The 23,254-nt window shown below is 36.2% G+C and overlaps 1 long non-coding RNA gene across 1 annotated transcript in view; it reads left to right on the top strand.

Annotated features, from left to right (window-relative positions):
• Nucleotides 1-23,254, top strand: part of LOC121032806 (uncharacterized) — a 181,210-nt gene that overhangs the window by 15,213 nt on the left and 142,743 nt on the right. The window lies entirely within an intron of this gene.

Here is a 23,254-nt window from a genome sequence, read left to right as displayed (position 1 = left end):
AAATATCAGATGCGTAGGGTATAATACATCAAATCAAAATGCCAAACTCACTTATTCTTCTGTATTACCCTGAGAAGGCCCTCGGATACAAAAACACATATTGCAGGGTGAAAAATGTGCCTATGACTTGTCTTATGCCACCAGTTAGAATTTACAAGTTTATAAGGGGATCAGTTGAATGGACTTTTAATTTATAATTTATATACATACATAAATTTATAAATATATATGAATTCATATATGCATATGTCTATATAAACGGAAACATATAGCAATTTCAAAATGATGTCAGTTTTGTTACGATCAAAGAGAAAATGTAAAAAAAAAAAAAAAGAAAATGCAAAGCCAAATGTTAACATTTCTCTCATTGTTGCTTTGGTGTCCTTATTTATTTATTATATTACTGTATTAATCAGGACAAGGCTAGGTTATGCTGTGAAAACAAATAGTAACAAAATCCCATTAGGGTAACACAAAAATATATTGTTTGTTATTTTTATTTTCAGAGAACTGAGCTAAAGAAGTTCTTTCTTGACATATGCTTTTATGTTTATGAGGGTTCAGGGAGAGTATGTGATGAATTAGTGTTGGCTCTTAATTTCCTCCATCTAAATATTTATCAGCCATGTCTGCTCATAGTTCATTGGCCAAGGTAGTTGTAGCTTCACCTACCTTCAAGGATCCCATGGGGCAATACAATCCTACCATGTATTTGAAAGGAGGGAAGCTGTATGACTACTACATTGGAGTAAATTGAAAAGAAACCAACAAACACACCCTGCTTATTTTCTCAATTATCATGACTTCCCTAATGAAGAAGAAAATTAGAAAGGATACAGTGTTATCACTGCAAAGACCTACCACCATTCCTAAGTGCCGGTGTAACCAATGGCTTCAGAATTTGAGAACAGAGACTTTTTTTTAACGGGTATTTATTTTTGAGAGAGCACAAGCGGGTGAGGGGCAGAGGGGTACAGAGGATTTGAAGCAGGCTCTGCACTACGAGCAGCAAGCCCGATGTGGGGCTTGAACTCATGAACTGTGAGATCTTGACCTGAGCCAAAGTTGGATGCTCAACCAACTGAGCCACCCAGGTGCCCCAAGAACAGATATTTTTATACTTCGTGCACTTGCAAGTGTACACGTGACTTCACGGGTGCCGAGAAGACGATTTGCTGTCCAACCTCTGCCATCCTAATATGAACAGACAGGCATATCTATTTAGCCCTAGCTTCTCTGAAAAAGTCAAAGGCTTCGGCTCTAGACTGTCCCACCTCAGGGAGAACAACTTCAGCTCTGCCTTCCCCAATATCTTAGCAGAGGTTCTTAATGATCTCGATTTATTCTTCTAATGTGCAACTATTCAGTTATTTTGTCCTCTACAGGCAAAGCCTCTGTGCAATTGTTTTTTTTTTTAAGTTTTTTCTATAATTGAAATCTCTTTGATTCATTTTTTGACATATGTTCCTCATATAACTTCCATATTTATGGCAGCTGATTACTTTTTTCAATAAATAAACACAAAAACAATCTTAAATATTTCAACTATCGGTGTGATAATGATTTAAAATTTAAAAATCTTGGGGCGCCTGGGTGGCGCAGTCGGTTAAGCGTCCGACTTCAGCCAGGTCACGATCTCGCGGTCCGTGAGTTCGAGCCCCGCGTCGGGCTCTGGGCTGATGGCTCAGAGCCTGGACCCTGTTTCCGATTCTGTGTCTCCCTCTCTCTCTGCCCCTCCCCCGTTCATGCTCTGTCTCTCTCTGTCCCAAAAATAATAAATGTTAAAAAAAATTAAAAAAAAAAAAAAATCTCGAGGCACCTGGGTGGCTCAGTCGGTTAAGCATCCGACTTCGGCTCAGGTCACAATCTCGCGGTTTGTGAGTTCAAGCCCTGCATTGGGCTCTGTGCCGACAGCTCAGAACCTGGAGCCAGCTTCGGATTCTGCGTCTCCCTCTCTCTTTGCCCCTCCCATGCTTATACTCTGTCTCTCTCTGTCTCTCAATATTAAGTAAACGTTAAAAAAAAATTGAAATTTGAAAATCTCCTATGCCTAATAAGTAGCAAATATCTGAAAAAAGAGTGTTCAAATTTCTGCCTTTGTTAATCGCTAAGTCTATTATTTTTTTTTAGAGTCATAGAAATTTATAATTTAGGGGTGCCTGGGTGAGTCAGTCAATTAAGCATTTGACTCCGGATTTTGTCTCAGGTCATGATCTCATGGTTCATGAGACTGAACCCTGTAGCAGGCTCCACACTGACAGCACAGAGCCTGCTTGGGATTCTCCCTCTCCACCCCTCCTTCCCCTGCTCTCTCTCTTTCTCTCTCAAAATAAATAACAATTTAGAAAAAAAGAAATTTAAAATTTATAGAACAATTTAAATTGTATTCCCATTAGAGGTGATCAGAGGCAGGAACAAAAACATATACAAGAGTTGAATTTGAAGAGTGCAGTGGGGCAGTATCCCACTCTTATTTTTAACGGGATTAGGAAACCTTGATGGTCCATGCCCTCTAAATGTAGGATGGTTATTACTGTTTTCAATAATATATATAGTACACATTAGTTTATTAGGTATCAAAAACTTGGAGTCAACTTAAATTCATTTTTCCAAGCTATCTCTCCATGTTTTCTCTGACTTCTGAAGGTAAGAAACAGCAGCTTCAGTATTCATTAGTGCTCTCGGCGGAGTTGGAATTATGTGAATTTGGAGTAGCAGTGAGCGCAAATAAATCCAGTTGTCCTAGTGGGTCTTAATGGTAACACAAACAAATTAAAATCAACTCTATTCCAGTTGAGCCATCCAAATGAACCTGATTTTCAAAGCTCGTGCTGTTAATAAATGATGGTTTTAGAGATATAATTGCTATTAATTGTTGTGTTCTTCTTACCACTTCCATGTAGGCAAAACAGTCAAGAATTCAGGAAACAATTTTGATAATCACCCAGGTTATTTAGGCTAGTATCCTGATTTTAGAACTAGATAGTCATTATGGTTTTCCTGAATTCACTAGAGCCTGCCAGTTAATAGCGTTCAAGGTGATCAGACATTTGAATAATTAGATCCACAGCATTGTGCAAGTTTAAAGTGTGCCCAGTGTTACTTTGATACATTTATATACCGTGATCTGATTGCCAATAAAGCAATAGTTATATTAGTTATATTACATAATTATAGTACAGTATTATTTTCTGTATTCACCACACTATTCATTAAATCTCTACAGCTGTTTTACTACTCACAGCAAGTTTATATCCTCAAATACCATCACTCTTATCCCCCACCCATCTCCTGGTAATCATTTGCTCTTTTTTTTATTATTACAGATTTAACTATTTTAGATACCACATATCAATGATACATAGTGTCTGTCTTTCTCTGTCTGACTTACCTCACTTGGCATGTGCTCAGAGAGTCCATCTGTGTTGTCACGAAGGGGAGGATACCTTCCTTTCTCATTACTGAACAATATTCCATTGTGTATACCTACCACATCTTCTTTATCGGTTCATCCATTGAGGGACATGTGGGTAATTTCCACCTCTTAGCTATTGTAAATAATGCTACAATAAACGTGACAGTGCCTATATCTTATTGAAATCCTGTTTCAGTTACTTTAGGTACATACACAGAGGTGGAATTTCTGGATCCTATGGTAGATACATTTTTATTTTTTGAAAAATCTCCATATTGTTTTCTATAGTGGTTTGGTCAATTTACATTTCTGCTGACAGTGTATAAGGGTTCCCTTTTCACCCCATTCTCACCAGCACCTGTTGTCTCTTGTCTTCTTGATGATAGCCATCCCAACAGATGTGAGGTGATAATCTCATTGTGGTTTTGCTTTGCATTTTTCTGATGATTAGTGATGTTGAACATCTTTTCTGTTGTCTATTGGCCACTTAGATACCCTCTTGGCGAAATGTCTATTTAGTTCTTCTGCCCATTTTTAGATTGGGTTGATTGTCTTTTTGTTATTGAATTGACTGAAATCTTTACATATTTTGGATATTAACCCCTTATTTGATATTTGGTTTACAAAAACTTTGTCCCATTCTGTAGGTTGTTGCCTTTCCATTTTGTTAATTGTTTTTCTACTGTGCAGAAGCTTTTGAGCTTGATGTAATCCCGTTGATTGACTTCCTTTTTCTTTTGTTTGTGTTTGGCTTTATACCCCCCAAATTATTGCCACAACCAATATCAGTGAGTTTCTTTTCTGTTTTCTTCTAGGAGTTTTATGGCATCAGGTCTTATGTTTAAGTGTGGTCCATTTTTGAATTAGTTTTTGTGATGGTGTGAGATAGTGCTCACATGTTCTGCTGTGTTTCTCCAGTTTTCCACCCCTATTTGCTGAAGACACTATCCTTTCACCATTAGGTATTCTTGGTTCCCTTGTCAAATATTAGTTGGCTGTATTTGACTGTATTTACCAGGGTTTAATTCTAGGCTTTCCATTCTGTTCCATTAGCTAATGTGTCTAATTTTATTCTAGTACCAGACTGTTTTTATCATTATGGTTTCATAGTTTAGTATGAAATCTGGAAGCAAATACCTCTGGTTTTTCTTTTAGTTTTGTTTTCTCATAATTGCTTTGGCTATTTGGGGCCTTTTCTGCCTCTACACAATTTTAGGATTGTTTCAGTACTTTGAATATGTCATTCTACTCTCTCCTGGTTTGTTCAGTACCTGCTGATAGCCTAATGGGGTTACTGTATAGGTCACTGTCTTTTTTTCCCCCTGATTTTAAAATTCTTTCTTTAGCATTACTTTTGATAGTTTTAATATAATAGGTCTTGGAGAAGGTCTTTCTGCATTGAGATAATAACATATTCTGTTAGTTTTGTGGATTTATAAATCCAGTTTCTTCCCCAGGTTTGGGAAGTTCTCAGCTATGGTTTCTTTAAATATGCTCTCTGTTCCTCTCTGTTCCCTTCTCTCTCTCCTTTTTTTTTTTTTTTTTAAGTTTGTTTATTTCTTTTGAGAGAGAAGGAGAGAGAGAGTGCAAAAGCAGGGGAGGGGCAAAGAGACAAGGAGAGAGAGAGAATCCTAAGCAAGTTCTACACTGATAGTGTGGGGCTTGACCCCACAAATCATGAGATCATGACTTGAGCTGAAACCAAGAGTTGAGGCTTAACCGACTGGGTCACCCAGGTTCCCCAGGATATCCATTATTCTTATGTTGGCTTTTCTAATGCAATCTATTATTTCTCAAAGGGCTTCTTTACTTTTTCTTATATCTGTTTTCTTTCCTCTTCCACCTGAGTCATTTTTGTATTTCTAACCTTGAGCTTCCTAATTCTCTCTTCCATGTGATCTATTTCTTTATCTTCCATATGATATTGAGTTCTTTAGCTCCAGAATTTCTGTCTGTTTCTTGGGGGTTTTTGTTTCGTTGTTGTTGTTGTTGTTGTTGTTGTTGTTGTTGTTGTTGTTTTGGAATTTGTGTTTTGTAAAGTACTCCTTCTATTCATTAATTTTATTTCTGAGATTATTGTATTGCACTTCTGAGTGTTTGTTTTTATAGCTCCTTGAACTTCTTTATAACAGCTATTTTAAGTTCTTTTCTTTTTTTCAGTTAGATTGCAATATTCCATGTCTTTGGGTTCAATTGCTAGAAAATTGTCATTTTCTTTTTGTGGTATTTTCTTTGTATTACCATGATTTTTCATGGTGTTTGATGAGAAGTGCCTCTAGTTTCGCTTAGGAAAGCTAATTCACTACAAGGGTTGGGATTGGGCATTAAAAAAAAAAAAAACAGCAGGGGCGCCTGGGTGGCGCAGTCGGTTAAGCGGCCGACTTCAGCCAGGTCACGATCTCGCGGTCCGTGAGTTCGAGCCCCGCGTCGGGCTCTGGCCTGATGGCTCAGAGCCTGGAGCCTGCTTCCGATTCTGTGTCTCCCTCTCTCTCTGCCCCTCCCCCGTTCATGCTCTGTCTCTCTCTGTCCCCAAAATAAATAAACGTTGGAAAAAAAAAAAAACAGCAAAGGATGGCCACAGGGCAGAAGGAGGAGTGTATTTAGAACTTTGGATGCACCCACAGCCCACAGGGGGATCTACAAGTTGGGTGGAGGGGGTGTCCCGGAGATGTGTGGTATCTCCCCTTACTTCCCATTTCCTTTCCTTCAACCCCACTCACTGAGGGCTTTATTTCAGTGAAAACAACTGGTCTCCCCAGCCTCAGCAGGCATAGCCAGGCACACCCCCACTCAGACTGTGACCTGCCACTGCCTCTGCCATAAAGGTTGTGCTGGTTCACCACCATCCCTCCCCCCTTCACCACCTCCTTCAGAGTCCAAGGCACCCACCTTGGGGAGCAAAGATGGATGGATCTCTCAGCTGCCCTGATACACTTCTTCATTCACGGATGTCAGTTAGTTTAAATCAAAAGAGACAAAAAAAAGGAATGACTTTTGCCATAATGCTGATGTCACTCTGTTCTTAGCACATTTTCATGTGACATTTAATATTTTTAAAACATTTAAAATTCAGGCTTCCTTACAAAAACTGCCTCTGAAATGTTGACATAGAATTATGTACTGATTTCAAGCAAGGCAAATTAAAACTCATTTGAATAACTTTACCCAAGGACTCCCTCAGTTTATACAACTAGGTGAGAAAGCCATAATTGTAGTCTAGTGGTGTATTCCCTGGAATAAACCTCCTTTCTAGTACAAGTTGTACATAATACTTGGATTTATATAGAAACAATAATGGAAACAATAATTGTGATAATCCTTTCATATTATTTGTAAAGTCCAGTGGCTTTGAAACTTTCAAGTGTATTTTTTTAAAAAACAATCTAGTCAAAAAAGAAGTGGGTGCTTTTGCTGTTGTTTTCAATTATTTATCTTAAATAATTATATGGAGAACATAGGAAAAGAGGAACCCGGTGAATATTGAAATTTGGAAAAATTATGTAACAGATATTTATTAAGCATCTATTTTGTATTAGGGGTCTTGCTAAGAGATGGTGAAAGCAAACAATCACAATCCAAACTAAGGAACCATATATTCCAGACGAAAATATACACGGTGGTTATGTACTGGATTCAGACCAAAAGGAGATTAGGGCATGTTACATGTTACAGGATTCAGTTAAACTAGAGCTTTACGCCAAAAGTTTGCAGTGCATGTTCTCTAGCAATAAACCATTGTTGTTTGGACGACATTGGTTTAAACAAGCATATTCAGTTGCCTTTATTGCAGAATGTCTGAAAATTTTGGTTGCTGGTAATGCTAACTATGAATACCTGAAAAACATACACATGTTTTCTCAAACTTAGTTTCCTGCATAATTATTTCCCTACAATGGTGTTCCAAGGAACAGAAGTCAGGAAAGTACAACCGATAAAAATTTTTTACCAAAATTGTTTGATCTGATATCCTGTAGTCCTGGGTCCTTTCTTCTCATTCAAGTTCTGCTAGATTCTTAGGAATCATTACTGTCTATGCAAAATTTATGTTTTCCAATGCTCACCTCAGTTTTTATGTACCTGATTAGAAAACAGTCTCAGAACCCAAACAATGACTGCTTTCCTTGTAACTTTCTTATGGATGTATACTTATGACATGTGAGTATTGTTTGGTGTCAGTTATTTACCATTGACAGTCAACTTTCGAATCCAGAGATTTTCTTCTAAACTCTGGAACTTTTTTTTTTTTTTTTTTTAATTTTCAGTTGTTAAAAATACTGAGAATAAGATACATACCGACCACAAAATAACCACAGAGTTGAGAACAAAATTCACATTTCTGTAAATAATTGAGACATGGCAAGGGATATGGGAATAATTCTGGTATCTAACAAGAGTAATATAATATCTCATTTAATGTTACTTTTTTTATAGTCGCATTTTGATCCTCATTCAATAAATACAAGCTAGCATTTTGAAAAATCTCTAGATTGGTCTTTTGAGACATTTTAAATTAAAGAAATATAGGAAGGTAATAAAGCTTTCACAATATAAAGTAAATGACTTTTAGCAAATCTTTGGACTATGTAATATATATTATAATTATGAAGGCATTAATAATATCTTTATTCATCACATTTTATAATATATCTAGTTTTATTAATATATAAAGCTTTAGTGGTAGCAACTAAATTAGACACTGCTCAATTGTCAGTCTCTCCTATATGAAGAAAAGTTATTCACCTCATTATTGAAGTATTATAATTAATTACCACCTTATGCACCAATAAAATAACACGCTATTTTACAAACCATGCCATGCTTATAAAGTCAAATTAAAAGCAAATTCACAAGGCATACTCCTAGATTATATATTTTGGCACAAAATCTCCAGGGGATAATTGTGACTGAAAAAAAAAATCAAAATAAACCGAATTTAAATTGGTGCATTACCACTTTTGATTTTGGGTCACTCATTTAGCTATGCTTCAATTTTCTCGTTGATAATATAAGCATAATAATACCTAGGAAAATTGTTATTTGGAAAGATTCCATTTGATAGAATTGCAAAGGTCTCCAGATCATATCTTATGGTTTCAATTTTATTATTATTAATAACAGTGTGGCAAACTTTTTTCAATTATAATCTAAAAACATCTGTTCAATTTACTCATTATGGTAATTGCCAAATAAACACTCAGCAAATCCTATTCTACTCTCTTTGTTATTTTGACAAATTAATCTTTGTGTTTTTATACAATTATATATTTTCCAACTCTTTAAATTATCAAGAATATATTATAATACTGAATATTGTAAAAAATATATACAGAATATATATAAACTATGTCCATATATTCTTTTGGGAAAACTATGAAAGGAGTTATATCCTAGCTCTGCCATATCATAATTTCAAGAAATCAATCAGATTACTTACCCTCATTTGAATTTTGATTCCATTGATATTGGCTGTGTTTGGGTTTCATTAAGATGATTTTACCTAAATGCATGAAATAATGTCAGGCACATAGGAAATGGAAAATAATCTTATATTCCTAACATTATTAGTGGTCAATAATATCAAATAGATAATAACAATGCATGAAAGATAAATTCTACTATAAACACAAGTCAAATTTGGCTAAAAGACAGTGTGCTAAGTTATGTGGAAGAAAAGAGATGACAAAAATGTTATGTTAGCATTCAAGTAATATTCTGTTCAATGTTCAAGGAAGTTAAATAAACAGTAGTAAATCATCTAGAGTCAGAAAGTGACAGTGCTATAATAAAAGATGATGAATGATTCATTAATAATATAGAACTCTCTTGCTTTATTTTTGTTTATTTATTTATTTTTGAGAGAGAGAGAGAAACAATCCCAAGTAGATTCTGCACTGTCAACACAGAGCCCCACATGAACCTTGAACTTATGAACCATGAGATCATGACCTGAGCCGAAATCGAGAGTTGGATGCTTAACTGACTGAGCCACACAGGGGCTCCTCTTGCTATTTTAATGTATAAAACAATCAGTTGAACTAATGTGAAATTGTTAGTGATGTGGACATTATATTGAATTTTGCTGTGATTTTTCTTTTCTTTTTTTTTTTTTTTTACAAAAAACAAGGGTATCAAATATTAGGTAAGTTTAATTGTTTCTGCCTCTTCATCTGTCCCATTATGTAATTTCTCTATTTGATTATATAACTACCAAAACAATATACAAAATATGACAATATAAATGCCAAGCCAGTGTTTGGCTATGTTTCCATATAGAAAAGTAATTAAGATTTATGTAATTCATCCTTAGTGTGATCTTTATTTAAGATTGAAAGCATTTATGAATGCCATTTTTAAAAGGACAAGGTGGTAAAGAAAATCATATAGCATTTTCAAAACCGATTAATATCATTTCACATATTTTATAGTCATTTAATAAGAATGATTCCTAACCTATGCTGATTAGCCTCTTTGTTTCTATTATGGTTTTGCTGAATTAAAGAAATATTCACTTTGGCATTGTTTATCTCCATATGTCCTGCAAATACAAGATTGAAGAAGAAACAAGTAGATAGCAGTTTGATTTAACATAGCTTAGCATTTTTCAGACTCAAATATTTACATAAGAATCTTATAATCTCAGAGCAATTTTAGATACTGATTTCTTTGAAAATTTGATTTGTACTAACTCTTAACTAAGCTTGAATTATTCAAGCATAATTTCACTTTGCTGATGAATAAAAATAGCATAAAAAAGTATCACTAAATAGCTTAGTTTGTGTACCCCAGAAACAGAATTTGGGACAAAGCCTTATGCCTAACTACCTTATTAAAGAATTAAATTTCAAGTACACCAGAGTGCATAACAATGTGAATAAAGAAAGCTGGGAGGAAAACCAATAATAAATGTTAAATTGTTTGTCTGATCCTACCTACTGAACTTCTGATATAACTCAAGCATGCCTCTTGCGTTCTCCCTGTATATTACTCTCAGAATAGCGTCCTATTTGTTTCTCTGTCAAAAGTTTCTTATTTCATCAATATATCTTCTACAGCATTGCTCCAAAATCATCTTAGAATAAAATTTTAAAAAAGCAATAAAACGTTTGATACCTCACAAGATGGAGTAACACAAACCAATTATACCCTTTCTACTGAAACTACTGGGGGAAACAAAAAAGAAAAGCCCAATAGAATATAAGAAAAAGTTAAAATGATACAGTATAGGACATTTTTTTAGAAATCAGTACAACAATTATGAATTCTACAATTGTCCAACTTACTGCCCCAAGCAAGCTTCCAGGCTACTGGACAGGCATGAAGAACCCTGGTGAGACCCTGCAGTCTCCCTACTTGAGGAGTGGAAACTGATAGTGTATGAAGGCCAAGATGGAGGTAGTTTGCAGACAGGAGTACCAGAAAGGAGGTAACTGCAGAGACAGAGAGAAATGAGAACACTGGAGATCTGCTGAGGTCTTTCTTGGGTCATCAGTCAAAAACCAATCAGCACGTGCACATGAAGGAACTCCCAGGATCTGAAAATTAACCACTGAAAATAATTAGTGCTCATAATTCCTAAAGCTCAACTAAGGACCAGAGTAGAAAACTTCATAATACATACACAGGATGTAGGAAGAGTACCGAGAAGGATACTGGCTACCAGGCATTCTAAAGGCAGGAAAATACAAGCCACACTAAGAACAAAAACAATCAGTAGAGACCGAACTGTAAATGACACAGGTAATAGAATTAGCACACGGGGGCTTAAAAACTTCTAAGTACATTGCTTATGAGAAAATATTTTACAATATGAAAAAAGGCAAATGTAATGTCTAGGGATGACCTTTACAATGGCTGGGATGAGAAATGCACCACGTGGGATTATCAGCAAATTAAACACCACAGAAGATAACATTAGTGATCTTGAAGAGACAAAAATATCAATAAGTGTAGAAAGAAAGCGACATTAAAAAAAAAAAAAAACACCTAGGAACACAAAACTTCAAAACAAAAGAGGGCTAATTGAATGTCAAAACAAAACAAAACAAAACAAAACAAAACAAAACAAAACATGGGACAACTTTAAGTGATTTAAATACATGTGAAACTGGAACCCACAAAGGGTGAAGGAGAGAACACAGTAAACAGAAATACTGAAAACAAAATAGATAAAAATTTCACACCTTTAATTTGAACTCCTAGAACAAAGATCAATCAATTCAACGTAAGACATGAAGGGAACTGTGGCAAAGCATATTTAATAATCAGATATCTCAAAAACCGTGATAAAAAACAGGTTAAAAGTGGCCAAAGAGAGAACATTTTACCCAGAGGTACAAAGATGAGAGGAAAAGCAGGTGTCTGTTCTGCAACAACCCAGGGCACACAACAGCGGGCTGTCCTCTGTAAAACATGGGCAAACAGCAATAGTAACAATAACAACAAAAGCAAAACTGTCAAATTGGAAATCTGCATGTATATATTACAAAACCGAAGGCAAAATAATTCCTTTGATATACAAAGGCAAAAACAATCAATCACAAGAAGTCCTGTGCTAGTCACTATGAAAGGATCTCCTCCTCCTGGAAGAAGGAAAACAAAACCAGCAATTAAAAACACATTAAATTGCAAATGTGTGGGTAAATACCATTTTTTCTCTTTTTAATATCTTTCACTTTATTTACCTGTTTGAATCAAAATCAATAATAATGATAATCTTATTAAATTGTACATAGTATAAATACACCGCCTAAAGAGTGTCAGATTGGATAAGAAACCAAGAACCAAATATATGCTACCTAAAAAAAACCTACCTTTTGTGTAAATACACAGACTGTTTAAAAGTAAATAGCTGGGAAGACTACCATGCCATGACCAAGGCAAAGAACACTTAGTGGATAAATTAATACCAGACTAGGTAGATTTCATAGCAAAGACCAGCGATAACGTGGGCATTTTCAGAATGATTAAGGGTTAATTCATCACAAAGATATAGTAATCCCAAATATTTATGAACCCAGTAACGGGTTCAAAATAAGTGAAGCAAAAACTTAGAGAACTATAAGGAGAAATAGAAAAATCCATAATTATGGTCAGAATAATTGATGGAAGAAAGCTGACAGGCTATCAATAAGGACATAGTTGACTTGAACAACAGTCAACATGAACTAATGAACATTTGCAGAACACTTCCTCCGAAGGAGCCTAATACACATTCTTTTCTACTTCTACCTGGAATCGGATTACCATTTTACCAATTTTCCAAGTAACACCAATCAAGTGCTGGGCAAAGATTGAATTCAATCAATGTTGAATAAGTGAATAATTAATGAATTAGTATGTCTGCATATTTCCCTTCTTTCAAATGGCCTTTAATATAAAAGTTAATGTAATAATGTGGCTAATAATAAGAAATATGGGAAAGTATTTGCTGAATGCACAGATTCTATGCACACGAATAGAAAAAAATATGTATTTAGGAAGTGTTCAAGTTTAGGTATATATTCTAGTATTTCATGAGAGGATTGTGTTTGATAAAATATCCTCCATGTTTACTTGTAATCATTGTATAACAGGGACATTGAGGTCTTCAGCTCCAGATTAAAGAAGGCTCTCACAAATGATAATTCATTTCCCACTCCAATTTAGCCTACTCAGTTAAGTCTGATTAATCTTCCTAATATAGATGCCTTTCCCCTAAATACAAAGAGGGTAAGCAGCTTGCCTAAGCAAGGAAGCAGAAAGTCTGGGATTTGCATCTAAATAGATTGTGTTGTATACATTTTCAACAACTCTGCTATTCTGCCTCTCAAAAGGCAGTCTTCTACAAGAAATGAAGTGTTATATGTATTATGAGAGGGATAGCAGGGATGCTCATAACTTTTTCAGGTGGAGCCCTTTCCAAATGGGTAATTCTTCCTCTGTGAAGTTCGCCAGGTTGACCTGACAGAATAAACTCCCTCTGAAAATCAAAGGCTAATGAAATACTTACACATTCTGTTTAACTACATTATGACTGAACTCCTGGTTAAATTATGGCTTCTTTGGGAACTAGAGTTCTATTGAATGTATTGTCTTCTCCCTTGCACTTTTCACAGTGCTCAGTGCAGAATATATGAACATCAATGGAGTGATTACACCCTGGATTGGGTGATAAACAATGCGGCCATTTTCAGACAGCCCATTCTTTGGTTATATCATATATATATATATATATATATATATATATATATATATATATGTATATATATATGGCAATTAAGTGAAACATTATAGTCTCTCAATAAAGTTTAACTTTCTCCAGCTTCCAAAATGACTGTGGTCTTGAATTAAATCTCTCCTTCATTTCTGACTATTTTAATGAAGTGTTGGGTAATCAGGGTATGGTTGTGTAAATTAGAAGAAAAATATTTGTATGATTAAATTTAAGTGCTATCATATTTATGTATTTATATATCAGTATTTATAATATTTATATAACTTTAAAATCCATTAGCTAATTAGAATCCTTTACCTTTAAAAAAAAATCTGCGTTTTAACTTCATCTTCTTTGCCATCCACTGTTTCATGTTGCCTTTGGGCATAGTTATGGTTGATATCAGTTGTGTGAAGGCCGAACATAAAGAATGCATTAGCTCCACGTTGCTTAAACATTTAAGTAAAAATAATAATAATAATAATAATAATAATAATAATAAAGTTCCTAAGTTAAGCTCAAAGTGTTAATTGAGCTTGTCAAAGTGGCAATTCTCTTTGTAGACAAGGCTAGCTTCAGATACCTGTTTTAAGTTTATTTTGCAGCTTAATTGGTTAAAATGTTCCTTGAATTTCGCCATCTGATATTGATTAGGAAAGTTGCTCAATTGTGTTTTGCGGAAGTGTGTTGTGTGTGTGTGTTGTGTGTGTGTGTGTGTGTGTGTGTGAGAGAGAGAGACAGAGAGAGAGAGACAGAGAAAGAGAGAAATCAGAAAGCGTTTTATTGCTCTAATGGAGAGGAATATTTGTCTAGCAGCCAGACCCCGGATACTCCCCTGACCCTCCAATGTTCTTTCCCGCAGGTGTTGTGAAGGGGACCCTCTTAGGGCAAAGCGATTGTTCGAGTCCCTCCAGGGATAGAACCCGGAGCTTCCCAGAGTGTGGCCTGGGGCCCAGCTCCTGGGCTCTGGACTGCCGCACTGCTTTGTTCTCCCCTGTCCTCTCCTCATCTCCTTGGGTAAAGGCACCAGGACCAGGCAGGGGACCTGCCCTTCCAGCCCCCGAGGGACTTACGCAGACAGTACTCCGGGGGGCCAAAGTGGGTCCGGTGAGAAAGCTCCTGATACTCCTGCCCTTCTTTCGTGAGGGTCTCCTTGTTCTTCCTTAAGATCTTTTGTGCAGTATCTCTTGTTCAAAATGGTACTTGCAGAATATTACATATGTTCTTAAAATATGTTTATTTGTGGAACTGAGTTTATTTGATACCTAGGCCTATATGTCTTTTTCCTTACTCATCACTTTTCAACACAATTTAAAATTAGGAAAACCAAACATATTACTCACTGTTTTCAAGTATAATTCTTATAATCCCTGCTCTCATAGATGCATATTATTGCAAGAACGAACACGTAATGGAACCTGATGTCAAGCAGGACTAGTCTTCATTTCACACGGTCTGTTATTCATATGCACCTGCTTACAATTCTTTTCACCTCCAGGGCTCAAAGAACACTAGCATATCCTGCACCCTTCTGATAAGGTGTAGGCACTACCTGTCTCCATTAGTCAGGGGATAACACGGGAAATAGAAACCACTATAGGTATTTTAATCAGTAAGAGATTTAATACAGGGACTTAAAAGCTTACAAAATCCTTGGAACTGCTAAAAACAAACAAAAAAGCCCTCTGGGTGAATCATTGTAGCGAAGCTGGTCCGATTTTTCTAGTTGCTGCAGAAAATCATAATGATGCAAGGCAGCCGAAACAGCTATTATTGCAGAAAGATCACCCCTGCCTAACTCCCGCTGGCAGAAACCCACACAAAATCATCTAGAAGCCAGGGCCAGTGATTCATCTAGAAACCACAGAAAGGGAATCTGCCACATATCCAGCTGTAACTCCAGTACTGTGGAAGACAAACAAACAAACAAAAAAAAATCCAGGCCATCAGTAAGAAGTTCGTCACAATTTTGTTGTTGCTGATGTAGCTGCTGTTTTCACAAAGACATTCATGGAGCTTTTACAGTTCACCTTAATTTCATTTAGGTAATTATTTTGAATCAGACTGAACGAAGCTTTCACCCAGAACTACTTTTAAATCGATGTGCCCAATGCCTTTCCTATGGACCAAGTGCACTGTCCTTAGTTTGCATCGCATTGAATTTAGCAGGACTGATGAAGAAGCTTTCTCCTCTAACAGATTAAAACTAGAAAACAAAATGTTCTTCTTCAGTACGTTGACTTCAGTAACCCTCTACCTTACTCCCCCTGTTTTATAGCCCTTCCCAGTTTCCTTCTTCAAATATTCGGTATTTGCCTTCTCTATGCTACAAGTCACAGTACCTCAGCTGCTCTTCTCCACACACCCCTTAAGTGAGCATCCTGTCTCCTGACTTTAACTACCATCCTTTCGACATTCAAGCCTCCTCCTGAGTCCTCTTTCTTGGAGTCCGGGCTGATGGATTCCAGCTGCCGACACAAAATCTTAGCTCGCATGTCTAATAATTACCACTAGGTTCACGTGTCCCGACTCAACTCTTGATCACAACTCAGCCCCCCAAACAGCTCTCACCTCCACAGCCGGCCATTCAGAAAACTCTACAAGCTCTGTTTTCACATAATTTCCCCAGATAGACATCTGCTCACCACGTCCACCATCGCTTTTCCTACGCCGAGTTAGCGTCATCTCCTGTTTGCCCCTCAGTGCATCTCCTTCCTATCATGCCAACCCTGGCGTGTTTCCAAAGGCCAAAACCCTGCACATTTACCTCCAAGAGATTACAGTTCACATTATAATTAGAAAGACAGTTTCTTTGAAAAGCCATTTCGGTTAAATATGCAAAGAAAGAAAAAGGCTCACGGGAGTACAATAACAACAGAAGGTAAATGCAGATTGATACCGTGTGACATAAACCATCACTTATGGATTACCCAGCCTCTGAATGCTCTTACTACTTCCATTCCTTCCCAGTGTTTACACAGTGGCTACTTTCAGCTGTTACTAAATTTGGTTATGTCACCTTCATCATATCTCTGAAATTTCCAGTGGCTTCCTGCATAACTCAAGCGAAATCCTTCACCTCAAGATGCCTCACGACTGGTCCCATTGGCCAACCGTCTGCCATTTTCTCTGTCCCATCCTTGTTGTCCATCAACTAAGTCAAACACATCTTTCTTTTGTTTTTTTAATTTTTTTTAGTATTTATCATTTTTGAGAGAGAGAGAGAGAGAGAGCCGGGGAGGGGCAGAGAGAGAGAGGGAAGCACGGAATCTGAAGCAGACTCCAGGCTCTGAGCCATCAGCACAGAGCCTGACACGGGGCTGGAACTCACGAACGGTGAGATCATGACCTGAGCCGAAGTAGGTCGCCCAACCAACTGAGCACCAAACACATCCTTCTTAAGTCTTTGCTCTTGCTATTCCCCTTGTTTGGAACTCATTTCTTTCATGTAGACACATGGATGTTTCTTCATCTTCTCAGGTCTGTATTCAAATTCCACGGCTTTTTGTTTTTGTTTTTGTTTTTGGCGGGGGGGGGGGGGCCCCCCCAATGCAGTCCCACTAAAATATCAAGACATATGATTCTCTAGTTGAATAGAACTGTCCATCTTTATCCATAAATTAATCTTTATTCATCTATCTTTATTCATATTTACTATATAACTCCATTTCTTAGATCACTTTTGTTAAGATTGTATCATTCAGAGGCTCTGCTGCCTCATAGTTGCAGGAAAGTAGGATGATTCTGACTAAAGTTATATGCCTTGGTCTCTCCATCTGTGCGATGAAGGTTACAACATTTCCAACTTGATAGGATTATTTTAAAGATTAAATGGGTTACTAAATAAACAAAATCAAAACAATGATGGCACATTGTAAATACTCAATAAATGTTAGCACTCATAATATATTTGTTCCTCCTTGTTCATCCCCATTAGATTCTAAGCTCTCTATGTACTCTATATGATTTGTTTACCATTACCAGGCCCTAGAATAGCATAGCAAGCATTCAACAAGTATTGTTGACTGAACTGAATGAATCCAATTAGGTAATAACAGGTAACTGAATTCCACTGAGAGAAGAGGAGTTTTCATTTTAAAGCCAAACAGAAATTTAACTGATAAAATAAAGTGCATCTTAGTTATTTGGCAAACCAGTTAAATAAACTCAAAATCATGGACTTTACATGCTTGCCCAAATATCATCACTGGACAGGGTCATTTTTCCAGGCACAGGAGTAAAGGAAATTGCACCAATAGAAAGGAACACTGGGATGTATGTGTGGCTGGACATTCTGTTTTACTATTTATGTGTGCACCAATGAAGGCTAGATTGTCTAGCTGAACAATCATTTCACTTATTGATGCCTCTTTCCTCTTTGACCCAAAACAAAAGGACAAGATGGAGAACCACAGAGCGAGAGCTAACTGGCTACATTGACTAAATAAAAACGTATCTGAAGCCTCCTGCGTTATTTTAGTGAGACACCGGGAGAGTTCTATATATGAGATGGATAATGAATAGACCAGCTCTTACTGAAGAAAAAAAAAAAAAAACCTAAAAATATTCCAGGAAAAACTGACATTGTGATCAGCAGGCTGCCTATAAGATATAACCTTGACAGTCAGTAAGCACAGGTGTTCGTATAAAATCAAACCATAGTGATATAAGTTTATCAGCTTCAGTTCAAAATTACCAGTTTTGATAAAGGAATACCCTTTGTTACAGATTGGTTTAGGTTCCAGAAAAGCAGCTTTGATTCCATTTGTATTTAATCCTCTAGTGACACAATACAAATGACCGAAAATACCATCTTTTTTTTTTTTTTAATTTGGTGGGCGCAGTTGAGACTTTGTTCTGTTGTATAATTTTGCGCCTATCAATGAAGTTTCATAAGAAAAGGAGTTTATATATATATATTTTTAAATTTTCATTGTTTATTTATTTTTGAGAGAAAGAGAGTGTGAGTGGGGGAAGGGGAGAGAGAAGGAGACCCAGAATCCAAAGCAGGCTCTAGGCTCCAACCTGTCAGCACAGAGCCCAACTCGAGGCTCAAACCCACAAGCAACAAGATCATGACCTGAGCCGAAGTCAGATGCTTAACTGACTGAGCCACCCAGGCGCCCCGTTTCTATAATTTATTACACACTTAACATACTAGAAAGACTCACTGGGCTTCATGCTAAAAGAATCAAGACTTGAAGGTGAGTTTTAACATCAAAACTTTAGTTCTGGTTGTAACTTGATGTCTTCTGACTAAAAGATCCCCCTGCACTGAGTTTAAACAAGGTACAGCCTTGAGCACTTAACACTAGACATCACAAACTGATTACAGATGTTCTTAAAAACTATTTTTGCGTTGAACTTTGACCTAGCTCTGTGAAATGCTTCTGGACTTCAAAATGTGTTTTCTGTTCCTCTCCAAAGCAAAACAATAAAAACCTTTGCCTTTGCGAACTTTGCCACCTGAAATTGACGTAATTTCCAGGGAATTAGGTTGTTACCGCGGAAAAGGACCCCAACCTGGTGATTCAGTGCTCTGCTTGCTTCTGATAGAGGAGGTAGGGAAAGAAAAAAAAATAAAATAACATAGTAACATCTTGAGTGACGTGGAGGAAGAGTAAGTTGTGGAATAATCTCTTCTTTGAAGATTTTGAAGGATATTTGGTATCAGGGGCATGGTAAATATAAAGTCTAATTACAACCTATGTGTGCTGTGTGAGTAACAATATTTTAAGCTTTCTGTGTTTATCATGGCCTGGTAATGTTTCCATGTGATGCCTCAGTAAGTCCCTGACCATCACTGTATCTTGGGCTGCCAGGCAATCCTTAAGCAGTAGAGTTGATGGAACCCCCTGAATGTCCTTACCTCTGCTGACATGTTGTCACTCTATCTTGTTTTTGAGCCTTGTTGAGGCTCCAGTGTGGGGAAAGCCAGAGGGATGGGTAGCCATCTATCTTGGTTTGAAGATGGTCTTATATGACTGATATACACCTTTATAAGTATAGATATAGATACAGATGCAGATACAGATACACATATACATATATAAATATATATAGTATAATATAGTATTATATATATACTTGATATAAAATAAGGCTTTTATAAAGTAGTATTTTAATAATAAATTTTGTATTTTAGGAAGATTTACATTTTCAGGAAAACAATTGAGAAGATAGTACAGACATCTACCTTCTTATATACCTCACACTGTTTCCCCTACTAACATCTTAAATCAGCATGGCGCACTTGTTACAGTTAATGGAGAAATATTGATATGTTATTATAAAGCACATTCCCTTTCCCCTAGTTTTTGCCTAATGTTCTTTTTTCTCTTTCCCACCCAAGATACCACATTACGTTTATTCATCTTGTCTCTTTAGGCTTCTCTTGGTTGTGTCAGTTTCTATGATTTTTTTCTTGACTTTTCTCACATTGGCAGTTTTGAGGAGTACTAGTCAGTTATTTTGTAGGATGTCCCTTCAGTGAAATTTGATGTTTTTTCAGGATAAGATGGGGGTTATGGGTTTGGGACGGAGAACACAGAGCAAGGTGCCAGTTTCATCACCTTATATCAAGGACACATGCGGTCGACCTGAGTTATTACTGCTTTGAGTGTTGACCTTGATCACCTCGCTGAGCCATATTTGCTATTTTCTCCACTTTATGTTACTTTCCCCCACCCTGCACCTTTCTATGCCATAATCTTTGGAAGCCTGTGCTTAAGGGGTGGGAAGTTATGGTCCAGCTTTCGTGAGGGCAGAATCTATATACATTATTTGGAATTTTGTTTGCACAGAATCTAGTCAGTCATTTATTTATATCATTTTAGTCTCATGGAATTGTTTTTTAATACATGGGGTTATAATCCAAAACTATTTTATTTACTTTTTAGTTAAAATTGTTTCAGCTTTGACCTTTGGGATCCTCTTCAGTTGGTTCTGGTGACATTTGATATGCACTCATCCGTGTGCGTGTGTGTGTGTGTATGTGTGTGTATGTGTGTGTGTGTTAGCACTTACTATGAGATGCTTTAGGTTGATCACTTTAATTATCTGCCCCAGTCCTAGAATCAGAAATGTATCCAAGGAACCCTGGTCATTTTATTGTTTTGTTTTTTGTCCTTGCACATAGGATAAGCATCTTGGTTGCTTCCTTGAGATTCTCAGTGAGGTGCTATACCCATACCTGTGTAGGTCTTTTGTGTACGCAAGTTATCAGATCATTTGGGTAAATACCTAGAAGCACCTTTGCTAGATTACAGATTAAAAGTATGTTTAGTTCTGTACGAAACGGCCAAGCTGTCTTCCAAAGTTCATGTATCATTTTGTGTTTCCCTCAGTAGTGAATGAGATTTTGCGCTTCTCTGTATACTTGCTGGCAGTGTTCATTATCAGTGTCTTTGACTTTAGCCATTTTAATAGGTATGTAGCAGTATCTTATTATTTTTGATAAACATTATTAAGATAGTTTAGGGGCCCAGGGCAGGCTGCCACAAGATGAGCCACATTGGCACAGAGATTATTTAGAGTTAAAGTAATCAAAACCCAGCAGATGCAGGAAAAGTTCTGTGCCTCCCCGAACACTGCCTATATTTACATTGGAAAGGAGAGTCTGCAGAAGGAAGAGAGCTGTTAATAAAGACTCCCCTTTACCTAAGGATCCTATCTGCATAATAGGGCAACCTTGTTTTTCCAGACATCTCTTTCCACCTTCTTGCTAATGAGCTTTCTTACTTTTGTATCCTCAGAACTTCTCCCTCTTTTTAGGTCATGTTAGTTTCATGTTGCCTCTTGTCTTCAAAATTTCCTGTCTGTGTGGGTTCCCAGTACCTATGCTATTAAATTTGATTTTCTCCTGTTAATCTGTCTTATGTCAGTTTGATCCTAAGTCCATCTGGAAGGACCATAGATAGGGCAGAGGAAGGTCTTCCTCCCTGACAATAACATTTTGTTCTCTTATTATTTTGATTCAGAAAAACAAATTCTTTGGAAATCAGGTCATTTGTCTCGATAGGCAAGAAAAATGACATATAAAGGTAAACGCTTTGGTTTCTCATCTGTGAAAGTGTATTTATTCATAATATATATCACATATCGCACTTGGCCAAGATCTTAAAAATTAAAGAAAAAAAGAACACAAATGGTGAGCAGCATTTCTAGCTACATCCTATAAAATGGTTTCAAGGTGTCAGTTTTCTGAGGTAACAATTTTTATTGCAGAGTAATTCCAAGCACAAAATAGGTAAGAAACATAACACAAGTAAACATATTTTTAATTTCAAATATCTGATTATTACATACTCTTATAACCATCTTCACAATTCACTGTTTGCCTTGTGATATTTAAACAGGGACAGGTGAATTCAAGATATTTATAGAGTGTTTTTCATCTGATGACATCACTTAGACTAAAACTTAATGAAGAATAATTTCTTTAAATGATAGTAAATTTTTCAAAATCTGGCTATTTTATTCTGTGAGATATGAAGTGGGATGTTTTACTTGATCTGTTCTTAATATGGATGACAGTAGTCCTTTGGTTTCTTATTACTTCTAGAATTTTCCAAAGACTGTGTGATGTCAATTCAATTCTGGTCTTCTATAGGCTACAAATGATAAAGATCATTCTATAAATTTTACCTACAGTCAATAAAGTGAACATAAAAAGCATTCACCTTTTTTCTTTGGAAAGGAATGAAATAATTTAGAAGAGAGGATATTTTGCTAAGTACCAATACATTTTTTCTAATAGATTTCATTATATTAGAAATCCTTTGATGATATTCTATCTCGCTGTCTACTAGCCTGGAGAGACAAATGTAAGGTAATAAATATACTAAACGTAATATCAAGCAAAAGATTTATTGTCTTGGTCCAGTAGGTTTGACGTGAAAGTAAAAATAACTATGGTAAAAAAGAAGAGATGGCTTTTGCATGAATACTACCAATTCAACAAAAAGAATAGAATTTTTAAATTGTAGGCTTTGACAGAATGAGAATACAGTAACTGTATGTCTACTGTTATCATTGCCATAAGATAATCAAACATTTTAAACTTTCTCAATGTAACACAGCGGTCCTCCCTGTTTTAAGCTATCCATACACCTCTTTCTTACCCTAATCTAGTGTAGCACTTAGCATATGGTGTATTTACTGTTAAATTTCTTCCTTCCTAGCTAGATGTGAGATACTTTGAGAACAGAAGTTCAGTCATATGGGTGTTTTTATTTCCGGCATTCAGCTTAAAGTATGGTATAAATTATACACACAAATACATGTTTGTTTGGTTTGGGTTTTAAACCAAATCTAGAAGGAAATATATTGTGGAAGTCAGATTTATGTGAAATTGAAAGTGTTGGTTGTTGAACACATTGATGATATAATAGCCGTATTTATACTTGACATTTACTAACATACAGCCATACCATTATAGAAGGGAGTTTTATTATATAAAAAATATGACTCCATACAAAGCCTTAATACAGAGATAAAAAAAGAAAAGGAAAGAAAAGAAAAGAGAAGAGAAGAAATCCCAAATCCCCAGAATTAGTTGGTTTCTAGGAGGTGATAGGAAACTGTTAATACTATTGTTTTTATTTTTTACTTTATTGTATTTAATGTATCATAAGCCACACTAATTC

The sequence above is a fragment of the Herpailurus yagouaroundi genome, unplaced genomic scaffold (genome assembly GCF_014898765.1).
Source record: "Herpailurus yagouaroundi ecotype Mexico unplaced genomic scaffold, PumYag 142, whole genome shotgun sequence".
In the NCBI taxonomy this organism is placed as follows: Eukaryota; Metazoa; Chordata; class Mammalia; order Carnivora; family Felidae; genus Herpailurus; species Herpailurus yagouaroundi.
The sequence above is the reverse complement of the archived record's forward strand: the minus strand, read 5'-3'. Positions and strand labels throughout refer to the sequence as shown.